Source organism: Vicugna pacos, chromosome 12 (genome assembly GCF_048564905.1).
Source record: "Vicugna pacos chromosome 12, VicPac4, whole genome shotgun sequence".
In the NCBI taxonomy this organism is placed as follows: domain Eukaryota; kingdom Metazoa; phylum Chordata; class Mammalia; order Artiodactyla; family Camelidae; genus Vicugna; species Vicugna pacos.
The window spans coordinates 56,842,326-56,859,065 of record NC_132998.1 but is presented as its reverse complement, the minus strand read 5'-3'; positions in this window follow the sequence as shown (position 1 = coordinate 56,859,065).

The window sequence follows — 16,740 nt, the reverse complement described above, 5'->3', positions numbered from 1 at the left end:
TAATGAAAAAGAGCATGAAAAGGAATATATGTATGCATATGGATGACTGAAACATTATGCTGCACACCCGAAATTGACACAACATTGCAAAGGGACTGTACTTCAATTTAAAGAATTAATTCGAAAAAATCTCTCTGCAGGACAGTGCTCTCAGTTTCCCTTCTGTAAGCTCACAATCAACAATCACCAAACTTACAAGGAAAGACGCCACCGTGGAGAAAGTAACCAGAAACAACAAACAATAGATACTGACTCCCAAGAAACAAAGATACTGGCATAATCAGATATTAGACAGAAAATACATGTGTAAGACAGAGAGAAAATTTGTAGTCACAGACTCTCTCCTAACCTCCCTCCATCTGTCTTTTCTTCCTTCCTTCATTTTCCTCATTTATCAAGTCTGAATATACACAGAATGGTGCGTGGTGGGAGGCAGATGACAGTGGAGCATTCACATAAGTGATGCTGCATCCCCCATGCCCTCGATTGTACAAAAGATGCTGTTGGGTAGAAAAGCAAAGACACAGAGACTTTGAGTTAAATGATCCAGGAGTACCAGCCTCCAAATACAAAGAAATCTCAGGCACACTTCAACCAATTCATCTTGCTTGTCATTTTCCTTTTATACAATCCATAGAATGACGTAGAATTTAAAAAAAAGTCTACATTTAAATAAATCTGAAAGAGCTCTTAATTAAAAATGCTAAGTGAGAAAAATCGTTTTGTCAGCTTCGCTGGGCATGTTTTTATTTTCCCAGAGGCGTATAGAGTAATAATGTGTCTTACAAATGATGATGTCTCAGGTTCTATGAATACTGCCAAATATTGACAAGAACATCATACTAATAAGGGCTTACGGAAAGAGCTTGAAAGTAGGGTCTTCACAAATAATCAAGTGAAAATGGGGTCATTGGCGTGGGTCCTCATCCAATATGATGGGTGTGCTTATAAAAGGGAAATGTGGACACAGAGACACGCACACAGAGGGCAGAGAGCCATGTATCTGTCATGATGACCTACGTGCAAAGGGGCACCAAGGATTGTCAGTAAATCCTGGAAAGTGGAAAAGGTGAGGCAGGAGTCTCCCCTAGAGCCGACAGAGGGAGCTTGGTCCTGTTCACACGTTGCTTTTGGACTTGAAGTCTCTAGCACTGTGAGCCAGTGAATGACTGTCACTTTGAGCCACCCAGTTTTGGTACCTAGGGGTGATGGCAGCCCCTAGGAAGGAAAGGAAAGGAAGAGAAGGAGGGAGGGAGTCTGGAATTTGAATTTGAATACAGGTCCATCTGTCTCCAGAGGCTGGCTGTGTTCCTTCTTTTCCTGTATATATATGTGTGTGTGTGTATTTATTTATTGAAGTATAGTCAGTTTACAAAGATGATTTAAAGAAACAGAGGCTGTGTCTTGATTATTCCACCCTTTTTGTGCTACCATGGTAAAGTCGAGTTGTAACAGAGACCATGTGGCCTGAAAAGCCATATTTACTACCTGGTCCTTTATAAAAAAAAAAAAAAAATCCTTTGCCCGCCCCTGTTCCGCAGCAGAAATTCAAAGAGCATCTGATGACTTACCCATACACTTACAGTGAATTAATCTACAGCAAAGTGGGTAAGAATATACAATGGAGAAAAGACAGTCTCTTCAATAAGTGGATCTAGGAAAACTGGACAGCTACATGCAAAAGAATGAAATTAGAACATTCTGTAACACCATATACAAAAATAAACTCAAAGTGGATTAAAGACCTAAATGTAAGACTGGATACATGAGCATCCAATGAGAGTATGCGGAAAAGAGAGGTGACTTCTGCCCAGGGAGACCAGGGAAGCCTTTCAGGGCCAGTGACAGTGGCTCTGTGGAGTGAAGGAGTATATGAGATTTTGACATTCATTCTTGTATTCATACATTCAGTCAGCACTGAACACGTGCTGTGTGCTAGGGAATGAAGAAGAGTAGAACCCGCAGCCTGGCTGCGTGGAGTTCACAGTCCAGGGAGGATGATGTGCAAACCTCTCCCTCCTAGCGCTGTGAGGACTTCCCACTCACGGTGGAAGGACCAGGAAGCCGGAGATGCATCTCCTGGGAGGTCAGAGGATGCTCCCCAGAGGAGATGCCCACAGAGCGACATCTTGGAATTTATGGAGGCTCTACCAGGCAGAGGAAGAGGGTCTCTGGGCAGGCTTTTTAGAGGTGAGGGCTTTTGCTCTCGGACTCATCGTCCCTGGCTCGCTAAGGAGGGCACCAAGCAGTCAAGAGGTTCTCCACATAGGACTGGGTCCACATGCCCACTTCCAGGCTCGGAGTCAGCACCCCAAGGTCACAGCTGGTTAGAGGCTGAGTTGAGGTCAATGCTACCTCTGATGGCTCTGAGCACAGTAAGGGATCCCAGGAGCAAATGTGAAATACTGAGCTTTCTGTACCCTTTCCTCCCTCTGCACACTCCAGCTCCTGGGGCTCTGGGGAGAAAGATGACCAAGCAGAGCTCAACATTGCTCCAGATCCATAGGAAACTGAGCGAGAGGAGACTTCACTTTCCTACCTTCTCCTGCCTCTGCCCTCCCCCAGTCCCCTGCAGAACCTTCATTTTAGCACTGTCCACAATTTATTATAGTTGCCTGCATTTCTCTGTCCTTTGTTAGCCTGACAGCTTGTCAGGAGCAGGGGACCATACCATTTCTTTCTTCTCTCTGATGCCAAGGACTTGTAGACAGTTAACGTCTACTGAAGGGACTAGGGTGTAGTTGAACTGAATGGAGCGGACAGGATGGGACTGAATCAAATAAGAAAGGTAAATGTACCAGAAGATGATCTCAGTGGGACACAGGCGGCCTCCCTGCATCAATCTCAAAGGTCACAGACTCTTGGAATCATCCTTTTTTTGGGTAAGTGCTAAATTCCCTTTACGGGTCTTGTCTGGGGATTTATCTACAATCATACTTTTAACAAAACATTGTATGATATCTAAGTGACTTCCTTCTTTTTTCTTGAGCAACTGCAACTACCAAAACCCCAGTTCATTATCTCCTCAGCACAGCCAGCCCCTGTCCTGAAGGTCTTTCCATAAACAGTTTATCTTCCGTATTTTCTGACCTTCTTACCTTCCCACCTGCTAGTAGATCTGACTTTGTGTTGATTCTGTTCTGGCAAAAACTCACCCTTTTGTGACTTTCTACTTGTCCCTCTGCCATCCCCCTAGCAAGTCTTCTTATGTCTCCCAAGAGTTTCCTATCCAGTAGTCCTAGCTTGCACCCCCTCTCAGCACCAGCCCTTCCTCACAGGGCTGCCATATTGCACAGCTCCAGAAAGCACCATTCCCATTGTACTCTATGGAATTGTGAATGGTGTCTCCTGAGACACTGCAACACTGTGACCCCGAGTGTTCACCAGAGTGATCTGTCACCAACTTGCTCAAAAAGAGCACCGACCCTGGGGTTTCCAGTACCCAGGACATTAACTCCAAGCCCATCAGAGTTATTTAAGACACTCCATGAACCTACCCTCGCAGCCTGACGTGTCACCACTCACAGCTTCCCTGAACCAGACCCCTTTCTCTAAGTATTCTCTCAAACTCATCATTTCTAAGACCTTGAGTCATTAATTCCCACTTCTCCCTTCTGTTTTCAAACTGAGAGGTCTCCTAAGCCATAAACATAATCAAGCTTCTGCCCCTTTAAAAACAAAACCCCCTTTGCCCCAGCATTGCTCTCAGTACCTGTCCTTCCCCTCTTCATTCATTCATTCAACCTTTTTTTTTTTTTTAACAGTGCCTGGGTGCCAAACCTTTGTTCTAGGCGCTTAGGACGTATCAGTGAACAAAACTGACAAGAGTCTCTGTCTTTGGGACTCTTTCAGTCTCGCAGGGGAGATACACAATCAGTAAGGAGCATCATAAATTAGTGAAGTATAGAGGCAGGTAATATTTTGGAAGGAGATAAATGCTATGGGACAAATAGGTAGCACATGGTAAAGGGGTTGGGTGGGCGAGGGGAGAGAAGGTTGCAGTACTAAATGGCATGGTCAGGTCCACCACTGCGGGCAGTGGGGACTCTTGCCATATCTAGAGTCTTGTCTATAATTACTGCCATCACTTCTTGCCTCACCCCTACTCCTCAACCCAGGGAAATCTGCTCCATAAACACTGCTTCTGGCAATTTCCCCATTGCCGAGCCCAGGGTCACCTTACGCACTGCGGAAACAGAGCTAGGATGCTGCTGGACAGTCAGTGCCTGACGCATGTCTGTGTCGTGGCCTGAGGACGCTGCACTTTTCTATCTTCTATTTCTCCCTTGTCATCTCTTTTTTCTCTGGCCAACCCTTAAGTGATGGTGTTTCCAAGGTCCATCCATGCTCTCAGCTCATCTCAAGCCACTTTCCCAAGAGTGTTTCATCCACATGCACACAGGGAAACCCAAATCTGTTTCAGCCCTGAGCTCTGGAGAGATCTATAGGCTCCTTGTTGTTTAGGGAAGGTGATACCCCTGCCCTCCTGCCAGAAACTTGATCAGCATCACTCATTTTCAGGAATCTGGTGGACTCCTGGCAGAGCAGGAAGAAGGCAGTGGAGGGCTTGGGTTAGAGCTCAAGGTCTAGGATAAGAGGAGAAATAGGAGAAGGCTTGTTGTGGGCTGCAGAGACCCTGAAAATATAGTCACAAGTGAAGCCCAAGGAGAGAGACCACCAGTGAGACCTCCTTGTGGTGTGAATGGCCATTTTTGATGGTGATGGTCTGTTTTCTTCTAACCCTGAAATCATGGTAAAGGCAGGTTGCCTAGATTACTGTGAACCCCAACAGAGGCTATTAGAAGAAAGAACATCCTTTTCTGCTTTTCCTGGGCTTATATTTTCCATGGTTTCCCCCCAGGCAGCCATGCTGAGAGAAGGAGCAAGTGTGACAGTGTGGACATGGAACCATGTGACTTGTTACAAACACCAGCTTGACCAGGAGGAACAATGGGACAGATGACCCTCAAATGCATCTCAGGTACCAAGCTCTAGTTGACTGTTGGTAGAAGACACCATTTTTTGGCCAAACCATGTTGACTCTCCACCCAGTCACATAAGCCCATAATTAACCATATTCACAAGGAAACTAGCCACCATGGCTGAGAATAAACAGAAACAACAAACAATAGATATTGACTTCCAAGAACCGAAGATACTGGAATAATCAAATCTTGGATATAAGATAAATTCCTATCTCCAGCAGAATTTGATTAGTCTGAGCTACTCATGGTAAATTCTCCTTTTGGCAGAGGTTGGCTTAAGAAGAGGCATTTGCACCCAATCTGACCATTGAGTCCCGAAGGGAAACATTTCCTTGTAAGGAAAGATGTCATTCCTATCTCTGAACATTGTCCTCTGCCTGTGACATCTAGAGCCACCCCAGCCATCATTAGAAAGAGCTGTTGGAGCAGAAGGAGGGGAAGCACATGGGTTCATGATGAGGTTGAGATCCTGCATTGACTCACACTGTGCTGTCCCACCTCCAGGCACTGTGTTTTAAACCCCAGTTAATTTCAGTGGTTTTTTAGTTGCTTGCAGCTGAGCGGGCCCTCACCACTGCACCATTTTGCATACTATATATTCTTTCCCCTTCATGGCATCCTTCTTTGCTCTACAAACCCTCCCAGATCTTCCCACAGGGTGATGCCAACCAGGTTCTTGCAATTCACAGTGTGGTACCTCAGCATCTCTCGGCATCTTGTCAGAAAAGTAGGATGGGAGGCCTCACTACAGGCCCAGTGAACAAGAATATGTTTTTAAACAAGATTTCCAGGTGATGTCTGTGCTCATCAAAGCTTGAGGAGTAACGACCGAGGCCAGATGGTGCCTCCCCTTGACTACTGTCTCTGTCATATGTGTTTAACTTTCCTCTTTATAATGCCGTTACCACCGGCAGGGCAGCCAGTGTGGAGGCCCTGAGTGGGTTTCCTGATCCGATCTGGCCAGGCTGGAACTCTGCTCCAGGGTCTCTCACTCTATAGGGCAGAAGAATATCAGCCCATCCTTAGTGACTGCTTGTTTGTTGGCCTCATTTCACATTTTTTTGGCCCAAGATCTGACTGCAGAGCAAGGGCATGACTTAAACTCCTTAATTTAAACCTGTTTAGCCTACACCACTGAATTTACCTATTTAATTCCTTGATGTTTTTTCTTGCTTTATATCATTGATTGCTGCCTTTGATCAATACCGCATACCTCCCCCCTACGTTTTGGTGTTTCATGTCCAGTGCTCAGATGCAACCCCCTTTGTGAGCCTCCGACCTCGAGCAGCTCTGCCTCCCCACACAGCCTTGTGCAAAGGGTGCTGTGGGGCACTACTGCTGGCCAACGTCCACTTAAGGGACACCATTTTTTAAAAAGAATACCTTTATTGTGGTATGGTTCCTATACAGTAAACTACGCATATTTCAGATGTACAATTTGATGAATTTTGATAGATGTGTACACCCATGAAACCACCACCACAATCAAGATAGCTAACATTTCCATCACTCCCCAAGAGGTGGAATTTTTGAATTCCCAGTTTATCCCTTCCCACCCCCTTGACCCCCTGGTAACCATAAGTTTGTTCTCTATGTCTGTGAGTCTGTTTCTCTTTTGTAGATAAGTTCATTTGAAGGGACACCATTTTTTAACTTGAATGTTTTGAAAAAATTTCCCTGAAATTCTGTGTATTACTTTATAATTCCGAAGAGATTCTAGCATCTGAAGTTTTTCATGCACTCAGCTATTTTGCATAATGTCTGAGCTGATCAGTAATAAACACTGTGATGAGATAGTAGTTGTGATCTGTGATCATCATCCTTTCGCAATCTAAAAACAACAGGAATTTTCAGTTCTGTACTGGCAGCCAAGAAGTTACGAGGAAGTAACTGTGGGTCTGAAAGGAATTTGGCATCTTTTCCTCGATCACTTAATATGTCCAGCTGAGAACCTAGATAGGACTTCACAAGTTGGCAGCATCATAAGCCTGCCATGCACTTCAGTATGATCCCAGATAGCCCCCCTTTTCCCAGGCTTTCCTCCCTGGAAGGAGAGAGCACTGGGTTGCAAATTCACCTTCTGAGCCTTGGGAGCCAGCATGACCTTGTGGCCACGGTAGTGTCATGTGGAGGCATGGATAATACTCCAGGGTTCCCACATCTCCAAAACAGATGTGAAACAAAATCTCTCTCCCCTCCAAGGGAAAATGGAATGAGTAGGGAGGTGGGTAGACGGGTAGAGAGGTAGAAAGATATTAACTAGATGGACATTTCCAAATTTTTACTGTGGGGATGCACTACTTTTATAATTTAAAAATTACCATAAACCTCAATTTTTAAGGATCACCTTGGGTGGGAGGGAGACTGTAATGGGATCAAGTGATAACCTTCATTGAATATCGTTTTATACATTTTAATTTTTGATTGTATTACCTATTCAAGATATTTACAAAAAATATAAATTCTATTCTTCCTTAAAAACCCATTTCAAATTCATTTCATTTCTCCATGAAGCCTTCTGAATTTCACACCCAGACATCTTGCTCCATCTTTAATCCTCACAGAAACATGAGCCATGAATTCTTTGAATAAGATGGTGTTGGGCCCTTGGCATCTGCCCTACGTTGTGCTCCACCTCAAAGGTCTCAGACTTTGCAAAGTCACACATTGATAATATTTCCCACCCCAGTTTCCCCCAAATTATTATAGTGACCACCGTAGTGTTGCCAACATTTGGGTGGAGAGATGGTGCTGAGTGAGTAAAGAAATCTTAAAAAGCCACTGTAGGTCAGTCAGTTCTTTTTTTTCAAGACTGCTCATGTAACTTGCCACCAATTACCAATTCTTCCATTGGGGATGCTAATCTTTCTTCTAGTTCCCTTTCTAGAATGTTCGGTAAATAAAGAAACTATGGGATAAAAATGTCAAAACCAGTCACCACACCATCTACCATTGTTGACTTCACCAGAGAAAGAATGTTGGTATATTTTAAAGGAAAAGATATAATCTCAGAATACATAATAGTCTTATAAACTAAATACAATTGTTTGAATTTTCCTCATTACCCTTCAGACTGGTGAGAGCTTGGTCTTGGACACCAATTTGGGAACAGCTGGCTTACTGCTCTTCCTGGGAGCATTCCTCTGCAGGTGTGTTTTGTCCTCTTCCTGGATTCTAAGAGTCTCAAAGTTGCCTCATCCAATAGAAGCAGAGTTTGGGAGAGGCACACATCACCTCGCCTGTTCCCACGGATGGGGCTTTGTCCTGTGGACACACTCAGCTGCGAGGGAAACTGGGAAACTCGGTCTTTATTCACAAAAACCGTGTATATCAGTTCTTGGAGCTGCAGTAACAAATTAGCGCAAACTTAGTGGCTTAAGGCAACAGAAATCTTTCTTTCCTCTGACAGTTTCAGGAGCCAAAGTCCAAAATTGTCGTGTCCTAGGGCTATGCTCCCTCTGGAGGGTCTCAGGAGGATCCATCCTTGTTTCTTCCAGCTCCTAGTGGCTCCAAGCATTCTGTGGCTCATGGCTGTAAAACTCTAATCTCTGCCTCTGTCTTCATATGGTCTTGCCTCCTTCTCTCTGTGTCTACCTTCTGCCTTCTTCTTATGAAGACACTTGTCATTGGGTTTAGAGGTCACTTGGATAATCCAGGATGGTCTCATAGCAAGATTCTTAACTTAATTACATTTACAAAGGCTCTTTCCAAGTAAGGTCACAATCATAGGTTTTAGGGGTTGGGATGTGAACATATCTTTTGGGAGAGCCATCATTCAACCCACTATGCTATGTGTCCCGTACACATTCTTTTATTAGGAAAAGGGAAGTACAGACACTGGAGGCAATGGGCAGTCTCTGCCCCACGTAGGATGATGGGCATCCCCGGGAACCCACAGACCCAAGCTTTGCAGAACTGGGAAAGTAGCTGGGGACTTGCAGGTGGCTGAGAATTTGACGTAGCTGTAGGGACTGGTTACATTGTCAGCCACTTCCATTGCAGGGTCCCTGTCATCTGCTTTCTCTCTCTATGTCACAGGCTGGGGTCCCTGTTAGGCAGACTCTGAGATGGAGTTTAGCGTGTCGTTGGTGTTTATTAAGATGTGTTCTTGGGATCAAAACCTGGAAGAAGGAAGGAGAGGAAGCAGGGCTAGCAGCACCAGCTGGGCTGTGATGTAGACCCAACCACAGTCTGCACATGAGTCTATATTTATGCTAACCTCGATCCAGTTTCCCTTCCGTACAAAGTAGATGGTCAAATGTTCTGCCCCATACTGCTCATTGGGAAGATGTTTCATGCCACTGTCTTTCAACACCACTCCTACCTGGGACAGCCGTGTGACTGTCATGCCCTTTCTGCTGGCACGCACAAACCCAGCTGACCCACATTTGAACCAAGCTTAGCCTTTTCTCTCCCTGTTGGCTTATCCTAAGGAACCCTCCCACCCTATGCAGTCTAAGCATGAGCTAAGGGAGAGGCATCAGTGCAGAAAGGCATCCTGTTCATGCTTGATCCCAGGTGGACCACTTCCATCTGATGATGTGATACTCCAGGCCTGCCCGGCATTATGACTTGGTGCATTGGACAGAACCCAATTCATGATGGCCACTTGTGCTCATGTGGTCATAGGGTGTCCCATAATCAAGCATTGTGTCTCTACTAGGACCCCGTGGCATGCAAAGGATTATTTTCCAAAAGGTGCACAATTCTCCACTGCAGAAGGCATAGCCTTGCCTCAGGGCTCCAAGAGTCTCCGTTGTGGTCCCCCCACTGGATCTTGCTGTGTGGCATCTTTTCCCACTGCTGATGTCCTCATATCACACATTCTGCTGAGCAACATGGCCCAAGGGGCAGGGCTGCTTCACAGTATCTCAGCCCTGTCACAGAGCCCTTCCCACCCCTGGCTCCCTCTCAACTCTGGCAGCCTTTAACGTGGCCCAGTACGTGGGTCAGAGAAGTATTCCCAGGTTGAGAACGAGCTCTGCAGAAGCCCACCCAGCAGTGGGTTTTCTCCTTTGTGGTGGAACGTGCAAGATGCAATGCTTTGTCCTTTACTCTGAGTGGAATGTCCCAGTGCTCCCTTGACCACTGAACCCTTAAAATTTTTACTGAAGTGGAAACCCCTGAATTTTCATAAGTTTTATTTCCTGTCCCCTGGGGTACGTGTGATACATCCAAGCTTCTAACATTCTCGCCTTTTCTTGTTCATCTGGTTTGACGAGTATGATGTCATTGACTCAGTGAGTCAATGTGATGTTCTGCAGGCTGTCCAGATAGTCCAGAAGTCTTTTATCTTATGACCTAGGATGGGAGAGTTAACATAGCTCTACAGAAAATCTGTAAATGTATGCTATGTCCACCTGATGCCAGTGTGAGCTGTTTCTGATCCTCTTTTCTGATTGGATGGAAAAATAACACTTTCATCAAATCAATGGCTACAATCCATGGACTTAAAGCCGTGTTCATCCACTCTTTCAAGGACACCCATCTGACAAGTCAGCTGCAACTGGAGCTGCCGCTACTTGGCAGAATTTGTAGTAGACCCCTGCCATTTGTGTGCTTTTTTCAGCGACCATTAACTGATGAATTAAGTGGGGTCATGATGCAGATCACCACCTCTGCATCCTTTAAGATCTTTAAGAGTGAGATTAATGTCTGCAATCACAATTTGCCACTGGTGAAAGTGTGAACAATTGAACTGCTACTTTGTGCTGGATGTTATTTATGTTGTCTGTCACCAGTGATGGGGTCTCCCTGCCAGCTGGGCAGATCCAAAACCTCACCTTTGTGCCTGCTGTCTTGAACCATTCCTGCCACTGAGTGTTACGGGTCAGGTTTCCCAGGAAGTAGGCTCTGAGAGAGTTTAGCATACAGGATGTTTAATCAAGAGTGCCCTTGGAATCAAAGACTGTGGAAGGGAGGGGATGGGAGAAGGACTAAGCAGACGGAGAAGTTGAACTGTGATTCAGGACTACAAATGCTCTGGCTGATCCCATAGGTGCTAGAATGTTCCTTCATAGTTGCCTGGAGTCTGACCAAGATAGCCAAGCCTTCATGCTGCATCCTTTAGTCACTGTATATACCCCCAACTCCACTCCCCTGGGAAAGGACAAGACCTTGGGCAAGGTGGAACTCCACAGCTATCCCTTAAGGGGCTTCCAGCTGAGCCAACAGCACCCCAGGCCCCGGGGTAATAAGTCCTCCTTGCTGGGGATGGTTCTCAGTGTTATGTCGGTGTCCACCACAATGTGGTTTTTAGCTTCTGTTCTCACTACCAGAACCTCACTCTCTCACCAAGTCTCCTTCATTCAAGTTCACAAAAGAGAATCAAACAGAATCAACTAATCCAGTATCACGGAAGAATAGCAAGCTGTGGGTTAGGATGGCTTTAGACGGGGTCAGATGCAGGGAAGGCCTGCTGACATTTGGCCTTCTAGTGTTTTTATCCATATGATGGCGATGTCCCCACCTACCTGTCACAGCGCTGTGGGGCAAAGTCAATGGAATTACCTATGCAGCATGGCTAGCATACAGTAGGCATGAAATTAGTGTAAGCTTTCTTTCTTTTTTCTTTTCTGTTTTTCCTCCCCCCGCCCCAGGGAGTGGGGAGGTAATTAGGTTCATTTATTTATTTTAATGGACTTAATGAGGATTGAACCCAAGGACCTCATCCATGCTAAGCACACGCTCTACCACTGAGCTATAGCCTAGTGTAAGCTTTCTTATCCTCTTCCTCCTCTTCAACTTGTAAACAGGAACTTGTAATTTCAACTCATTTCCTTCATGTCAACTCAGTTCAACTAAACAAATGTGCACTATGGCAGCCAGGGTCTGCTGTCTACTCTACGGGTTTGTGTTAGCTGCCTCTAAGATCACCCCAATGATTCCCATCTCCTGATTCATATTCATACAGTGACCAGTAGAATAGAGCCAGGCTTGGTCTGAGTGACCAAAAGAGCAAAAGTTAGTATACCGTTTCTGATATTAGTTTATGAAAGACACTGCAGCTTCCATCATGGCTCACTCTCTCTTGGTCTCTCTCTCTCTCTCTCTCTCTCTCTCTTCATCTCTCTCTCTCTCTCTTCCTCCTTTCTTCCTTCCCTCCCTCCCAACCCTCTTGCCCAGATCACTCACTCTGGAGAAGCCAACTGCCATGTCATGAGCAACGCTATGGAGAAGCCCACATAACAAGGAACTGAAGTCTTTTGCCAACCAACATGGAGGGATCTTGAAAGCAGATCCTCCAGCCCCAGTCCAGCCTTCAGATGATAACAGCCCAACTGACAGCTTGACTAAAACTTCATGAGAGATTCGGAGCCAGAACCACCTTGCTAAGCTGCTCCCATATTCTTGACCCTCAAAAACTATGTGAGATGATGTTTATTGTTTTAAATTGTTGAGCTTTGGGGTAATTCAATACACAGCAATAGTTTATGTATTCCTCCTCACCCCCACCTCCTCTTCTAACAGAACCATGGTTTTTCAGGTGTTGGGGAGATCCCTTGGGCTCAGAGAAAATGGGTCTTTATTGCAATCCACAAAAAGAAACACAATTTTTTAAAAAAAGAGTCACGACTGAATAAAGCAGTTTTGGAAACCTCTTCTGCTTGGGCAGTGATTGGCCTAAGGATGAACATCTGACCTGTTTTAACCAGAACAACAAGGGTAGTCTGCTGGAGAGAGCTCTTTTTCGCAAATAAAAAGACATAGGCTTGTGAGGAGATGGCTTTTTGCCCTCCCTTCTTCCCCCTCCTCTGTCCTTGAACATGGGTTTGAAGCCTGGAGCACAGCTATCTTCCAGCCATGGACCAACAGGAAAGAGGGAAAAGCCAAGAGAACGAACCATACACTGGACCTGACATTATCAAGGCAATGAACCAACGCTGGAATCCCCCTCACTTTCCCATCTATTCTGTGAAAGAAATTAAATCATTGCAGATGAATGCAACCCTAACTCAACAATAGATTAAGCTCCTACAGTGCTTGGGATGTGGTGCAGGCTTTGAGAACAGAGCTGTGAACCAAACAGCCGTGGTCCTGCCTCTGTGAAGTTCAAAGTTCTGTGCAGGACAGAGATAACAAGGAATGTACAATGGACCTTTTGAAGCTTTGTAAAAGGAAGAGTTTAACTGCTATAGCAGGCAAATTGCATGGCTGCCTGATCTAGCCTGGAGATTTGGGGATGCGCTCCCAGAGGAAGTGTCATTTGAGCGGAGACCGGAAGGGTGGGCAGGAGTTGGTTAGGGAGGGAAGAGTATCCGACAATCTCCCTAAGAGAGTATGAGATATCTGGGGAGCCAGGAAGAGTAGGGGATGTGAGGAGAGTGAGATACAGTGACCGCTCAGGTTCTGAGGATGCTGTTGGGCCACAGTAAGAATTTGGGGCTTATCCTCCAGACACTAAGAATCTCTAGGAATTTCGAGCAGAGGAGGGATATGATCAGATTTGCTTTCGGAACAGGTGATTCAGGCAGCTAGGCTGAGAAGACTGGAGATCGGGGCACCACTGGGCAGGAACTCGTCGGGAAGAAGATGATGCCAATTGGGACTCTCTCGTGGTGATACTGGGGAGAGAAGGTTGAGAGGATTCTAGACACATTTAAAGGATAGGATTACAGGGTCTGGGATGACATCATCATGTAACACTACGGGGCTGAGAGGGGTGGCACCAGGCGTTTCTCAGTATATCTGGGTGGGTGGATGGGAAGCAGGAGTAGGTCTCGGGGGAGATGAGACCTCCGAGGGCGGTTGCTCTCGGCCAGAGCTGAGGCCTGCACACAGAAATCATTCTTTCAGGGCTTGTGGTTGGACTTGGTTTCTCTGGCAGGGGGAGCTGGGTGGCCACATGGGGTCGGAGAATTTGTGTTTTGAGTTCCAGTGACTTCATTCCCTCCTCCCGCTGCCCTCCCTGGACCATCTCAATGGCTTTGCCCTGGATCACTAGCTCTTCCAAGGCCAGAGAAGCACCCAACACACATCTTCTCACTGGCAGGGGCACCTGAGTCTAAAATGGGGAACTGCATAAGAGGCCCCGACCCCCAAGCATGAAACCACCTGCTATTTTTCGAGGGTAGGCCAAGGCAGTGAAGGGGATACCAGGAACTCAACTGTGTGGTTTGGAGTCATGAGAAAGATAAGAGACTGTCAGCGTTTCATCTGTGCAGAGACTGATAAAACAACTGCCCTTGCATGATGAGATATAAGAAAATCCCTGCGTGAGAAATCACACTCCCTTCTGAGTGTTTCACAAGATCTCTGGGTAGTGGAGTTCAGAGCTAAGAGGCTTTGAGTAAATTAGTGGCGAGCAGCAGTTGCCCAGGGTCAGGGCTTCTTCACCCCTGGCTGATTATAGTGACAGGGAAAGCCAATTTCTTCTGAGGGGCAGGCTGTCATCAGGGAGCCCAAGGCCTGGCGCCCAGGAGTACCAGGTGCAAGGTTAGGAAGTCAGCTGGGGTGAGGGCATGGCAGGTAGGGTGAGCGGGACAGGCAGGACTCCATCTTGAGCTTTAAAGATTCTTTTTTTAAAAAAATGATTTTTTATTTTTAACAGATGTACTGGGAATTGAACCCGGGACCTCATGCACGCTAAGCATGCGCTCTACCACTTGAGCCATACCCTCCCCCTTACTCTAGTTTTTATAGTAAGTCAAATTTGGATAGTGTCAGTTCTCTGATTTGTTCTTCTCCTTCAATATTGTACTGACTATTCTCTGTCTTTTGCTTCTCCATATTAGACTTTAGAATTAGTTTGTTGATCTCCACAAAATAACTTCCTGGGATTTTGATTGGGATTGCATTGACTCTATAGATCTGAGAAGAATTGACATCTTGATGATATTGAGTCTTTCTATCCATGAACATGGACTATCTCTTCATTTATTTAGTTCTTTGATTTCTTTCATCAGAGTTTTCCTCATATATGTCTTGTACGTATTTTGTTAGATTTATACCTAAGTATTTAATTTTGGGGAGTGCTAATGTAAATGATACTGTTTTTAAATTTGAAATTTCACTTGTTCATTGCTGACATACAGGAAAGTGATTGACTTTTGTATATTAACCTTGTATTTTGCACCTTTGCTGTAATTGCTTACTATTTTCAGGAGATTTTTTTTGATCAGTTCTTTTGATTTTCTACATTGATGATCATGTCATCTGTGAACAAAGTTTTATTTCTTCCTTCCCAATCTGCATAGCTTTTATTTCCTTTTCTTGTCTTATTGCATAAGCTAGAATATCCAGGGCAATGTTAGAAAGGAGTGGTGAGAGGAGATATCCTTGCTTTGTACCTGCTCTTAGTGGGAAAGCTTTGAGTTTCTCACCATTAGTATGATGTTAGTGGTAAGCTTTTTGTAGATAATCTTTATCAAGTTAAGGATTATCCTGAGCTTTTTAGGATAGAGAATCTGTCATGAAGAGGAAGGTATGAATCCAACTGTCGGGCGTAAATGAGCCTTGGTTCTCAGAAATAAGGCTGGACCCAGAAGTGAGAACAGAATCTCAAGGAGGACTGGGGAACAGTTGTGACCCCATTCATTCCTCCTGTGGTGAATGGGAAAGGAGGAACTGGGACCATCATTGAGAAAACTGTCCTGTGGGGTTAAAAGCCATATTCCAGGTGAGAATGCAAGGACCTCTGGGAGACATCTTGGAACAAGGCCTGGACAAACAGGTTCCATGAATGTGACTCAAGGCATGAAGCTGCCTCTGACCGAGGGCATTCTGAAGGCAGAAGTCTGATGGAGCAGTCGAGCACAGTAAGTATGGTGTGCTGGGCTCAGAGAGGGCAGCCTAGGCTGGGACCCCGCACAGTCATGGGGAGTCTGGGACACTGCCACTGACTGACGGAGCTGACAGAGTGAGGGGAGGGAGATCAAGACCCTCGTGGCCCCCTTTCCCATCTTGGAAACTGCCATCCCACCCCATCATTGGCAGGGGACTGTCCATGACTGAGCAGGGAGTGCTCAGACTCTGTTCCTAGTTTCAAACACATCTTCCCTGGGGTCCTACATGAGATTCTGCTTTTCTCTAGCCTGTGGTTTCAGTCCTATCTCTAGGTTGCTGTCTCTGTTGCATAATTTGATTCTTTTGAATTGGTAGTTTCTTGAGTACAACAGAGGAAGTGGTAAGCATGTGTCTTGGGGTGATCAGCATGGGAGAGGGGGAGATGACTGGACACATAGGGTGTCTCACACCAGAAAGCCTTGGGTGATGGGGCAGGGGGAGGTTGGATTTTGGTGGAAAGGCAAATGAGGGGAGCTGAGTAGATTCACAATTTGTAATCCAAGGGGATGAGAGCAGAATGAGAGGACAAGTCAAAGGATTGTTTGCTTGATTACTTTATGTAGTATATACTTTATATACTGATCACTTTATATATTAGTGGTGGAATCAGGTCTGGAATCCAGACTTTCCAAGTCCCAGACAATGACAATGCAATAAATAGAATTAACTTATTTTGATTGTTTAAGTAAGTCAGGGTCAAATCCAGAGAAAGAAATTCCACTAATTATTTGACCAGAGAGAATTTAACATAAATGTCAAAAATAAAGTTGTTAAGTAAGTAACTAAAAGGCTAAAAAGAGAGAGAGAAAGAGAACTCTAAGTTATCATGGATGTAGCAACTGCCAGAAATAGCTACCAGCCTGAGGGCTGGGGGAACAAACGGAAGAGTTTGGAACTGTAAAAACTTAGACATGGAGTGAAGGGACCCCACTGAGGTGAGGCTGAGACCTCTGAGGAGGGGATACTGTTC